The sequence below is a fragment of the Oncorhynchus masou genome, unplaced genomic scaffold, assembly GCF_036934945.1.
Source record: "Oncorhynchus masou masou isolate Uvic2021 unplaced genomic scaffold, UVic_Omas_1.1 unplaced_scaffold_1214, whole genome shotgun sequence".
Classification (NCBI taxonomy): domain Eukaryota; kingdom Metazoa; phylum Chordata; class Actinopteri; order Salmoniformes; family Salmonidae; genus Oncorhynchus; species Oncorhynchus masou.
In genome coordinates, this window is record NW_027001932.1 from 105780 (window position 1) to 109945 (window position 4166).

The following is a 4166-nucleotide window of genomic DNA, read 5'->3' on the forward strand; positions in this document are numbered from 1 at the left end:
TCCATGCCTCTTGGTCCTTGGCTTTGGGATAGTTAAAAGGCTGCCTCTCCATGCCTCTTGGTCCTTGGCTTTGGGATAGTTAAAAGGCTGCCTCTCCATGCCTCTTGGTCCTTGGCTTTGGGATAGTTAAAAGGCCAGAGGACCTGAGGGACCTACTGGGTACATAACTTAAAAGCATGTCGGACATGTATTGGGGTGAACAATCTGTATTCAATCGTGGATTGATTTAAATACCAATAGAATAATATTATATTGAATTCTAAAACACATGAATATTATAATGAACTTCAAAACACACAGGCAGCCAGTGCATATACCATTAAACCGGTGTAATGTGTTCTCTCTGTCTGGTCTTGGTCAGTACCCTGCAGCATTCTGTATGTTTTACAGTACAGAGACCTTAAAACCAGTGTAATGTGTTCTCTGTCTGGTCTTGGTCAGTACCCTGCAGCATTCTGTATGTTTTGTAGTACAGAGACCTTAAAACCGGTGTAATGTATTCTCTCTGTCTGGTCTTGGTCAGTACCCTGCAGCATTCTGTATGTTTTACAGTGCATATACCATTAAACCGGTGTAATGTGTTCTCTCTGTCTGGTCTTGGTCAGTACCCTGCTGCATTCTGTATGTTTTACAGTACAGAGACCTTAAAACCAGTGTAATGTGTTCTCTGTCTGGTCTTGGTCAGTACCCTGCTGCATTCTGTATGTTTTGTAGTACAGAGACCTTAAAACCGGTGTAATGTGTTCTCTCTGTCTGGTCTTGGTCAGTACCCTGCAGCATTCTGTATGTTTTGTAGTACAGAGACCTTAAAACCGGTGTAATGTGTTCTCTGTCTGGTCTTGGTCGGTACCCTGCAGTATTCTGTATGTTTTACAGTACAGAGACCTTAAAACCAGTGTAATGTGTTCTCTCTGTCTGGTCTTGGTCAGTACCCTGCAGCATTCTGTATGTTTTGTAGTACAGAGACCTTAAAACCGGTGTAATGTGTTCTCTCTGTCTGGTCTTGGTCAGTACCCTGCTGCATTCTGTATGTTTTGTAGTTTACCAAAGTTTTTATTGGCTAGACCAGACAGGAGAGCATTACAGTAGTCTAGCCTGCTTGTAATAAAAGCATGGATGATTTAAACAGTATAACATGACCAGACAGGAGAGCATTACAGTAGTCCAGCCTGCTTGTAATAAAAGCATGGATGATTTAAACAGTATAACATGACCAGACAGGAGAGCATTACAGTAGTCAAGCCTGCTTGTAATAAAAGCATGGATGATTTAAACATTATAACATGACCAGACAGGAGAGCATTACAGTAGTCTAGCCTGCTTGTAATAAAAGCATGGATCAGACTGAGAGAGAAACGGCTGCACCTTGGTAATGTTCCTCAGGTGGTTTGGTCACATTCCTAAAGTGTGATTACAGAGTTCAGAATCTAAAACAGGGGTGTCAAACTCAAATACCCAGTGGGCCAAAATGTAAAACCTGAACATAGTCACGGGCCAACATTGAACAAATTAACCTTTTAATATGGACCCAAACAAGTTTTGCTTTAACATTGAATATGGAACAAGCATCGCTTATTACCATACAATATATAATTTAATAGTGGAGACATGCAAAATCGAATTTCAAATGAAAAAACACATCAATGGCATTCATTTCTTAAATAAATAAAATGTAAATAAAAATTGTATGCCTCTTTTCTATTTGCAGCCTTCTGATTTAAATACCAAAATAAACTTTTTCCACTGGCTAATAATTTTACAAATAAAATGATAATAAATCAATCAACCATTCAAGCCCATGCCTTGTAGCAAGAAAAAGTGCATAAAGAAAACGTTAATAATTGCACACTGGTCTAATCTGATGTGCCCAAGCCAGATACCTGGCATCTCTTCTTGGATGCTAGTTCATCAATGTCTGGGCTCAAGCTCTGAGCTGAAGAAATCCTCAGTATCGAGCGAAGATGTTCATCAGTCAGATGTCTCCTGTGAGTTGTTTTGGTCATCTTCTTCGAGGAGAAAAGTTGCTCGCATAGATAAGTGCTGCCGAACATGGAGAGCATCTGAGCAGCTTGGGTGCGGAGCTGAGGCATTGTGTCAGGGATGAACCGTGGAAACTGTGCGGCGCCCACAGCATCATACTTTGACTTCAGCGTGTCGTTGCACTGGAGTTCAATCAGCTCCATTTGGATGTTGGTTGGTGCATTTTCCACATCAACTGTGAAGGGATTACTAAGCAGTTCAAACTTGCATTTCTGGGCATCGAAGTCGGCAAATCGCCGGCTAAACTCAGCGGCGAGAACACTGAGTTTTTCAGCAAACTGTGCGCATGGGAACACGGCGGTAGAGATCTGTGCTTTTATGGATTGGCAGCAGGGAAAATGGCAAGGGTTTCCTTGCAGCATCTGATTCTCCCACAGGCACAGTTTAGTTTTGAAGGCCCTCACTGCAGCGTACATGTCTGTGATGATGCGCCCCCGCCCCTGAAGCTGAAGGTTCAACGCATCGAGATGGCTCGAGATGTCACAGAGAAAGGCCAGCTCACACAGGAACTTTTGCTCCCGGAGCTCTGCTGTATCCTTCCCTTTGGTTTCCAGGAATTGACATATTTCCTCACGCAGCTCGAAACATCTGTTCAGTACTTTTCCTCTGCTTAGCCATCTCACCTCTGTGTGATACGGCACGTCTGCGTATTCCGAACCACACTCCTCCAGAAAAGATTTAAACTGGCGGTGATTTAGACCTTTGGCTCTTATAAAGTTAACTGCCTGTGTTACTGTAGTCATAACATGTTCCATCTTTAGGGCTTTGGCACACAGTGCTTCCTGATGTATGATGCAGTGGTAAACAGTTAGCTCACCTGCACAGTTCTCTTCCCGCATCTTCTCCCGAACCATGCCCACCAGTCCACTCTTTTTACCGCACATCGCTGGCGCACCATCTGTCGTTAATCCAACGAGTTTATCCCACGGCAGCTTTATTTCAGTTACACATTTGGAAACCTCCTCAAAGATTTCCTTTCCTGTGGTTGTGCCATGCATTGATTTGAATCCTAATAGCTCCTCCGTAACACACAGATTTGAGTCCACTCCACGGATGAAGACTGACAGCTGAGCAGTATCAGATGCGTTGCAGCTCTCATCCACAGCGAGGGAGAACGCAACAAAATCTTTTCCCTTTTCCATCAGCTGGTCATACAGATTGGTGGCAAGATCACATGTGCGATCAGCTACTGTGTTCCTGCTCAGGCTCACATTTGAAAATGCTTGTTTTTTCTCTGGGCATACGAGGTCACAAACCTTCATCATGCACTTTTTCATGAACTCTCCCTCATTAAAGGGCCGGGCTGATTTTGCGATCTCTGCTGCCACTATATAACTAGCCTTTACAGCAGCCTCGCTTTGTGATGTGGCTTTTTTAAACATATTCTGTTGTGAAACCAAGCTTCTTTTCATCTCCTCTACTTTCTGGCTCCTTTGAGTCATGTCCAGGTCCTTGTATTTGTCATGGTGTTTTGTTTCATAGTGTCGTCTAATGTTGTACTCCTTACTTACAGCCACGTTGACTCCACAAACAAGACAAAACAGGTTTGTCTTTTACATATGTAAACAGATATTCTGACTCCCACTTGTCCAGAAAGCTCCTGTTTTCTGCCTTTCTTTTCGCCATTTTTGGAAAGGGTTAGCTCGCTGACAGTTGTAGCGTCTATGTTGCTATGACTACTGTCACAGAGGAGAGAGCGTTTCTAGGTCCTGTCCTGATTGGCGCGCGAAAACAGCAGAGCATTATGGGATTCGTAGTATTAGTGGTGAATGCGCTGTATAATACCGGCGGGCCAGCTCTAGTAGTAATTTGGTATTGTGTCAAATTTGGCCCACGGGCCAGAGTTTGACACCCATGATCTAAAATAACACCTAGTGTCACGACCGTCATATCAATAATTAGACCAAGGGGTAGAGTTCCACATTATAATTACAGAGAAACTTATGAAAACAACACGATGTGAAGTACGTAACACATAAGAAATATACAAAACAACATCACAGACACTAAGTATGATCCCCAATTATAGGCAACGATACTCAGCTGCCTCCAATTGGGAACATTAGACTGGGTATTGACTGATACCCAGTCTAATGTTGAATCGTATCTCTGAAATAGGCTGCAAA

At 43.0% G+C, this 4166-nt stretch overlaps 1 pseudogene; it reads right to left on the reverse strand.

Annotated features, from left to right (window-relative positions):
* Nucleotides 1-1693: 1693 nt before the first annotated feature.
* LOC135529941 (general transcription factor II-I repeat domain-containing protein 2-like) lies at nt 1694-3848 on the reverse strand (annotated as a pseudogene).
* Nucleotides 3849-4166: the final 318 nt, after the last annotated feature.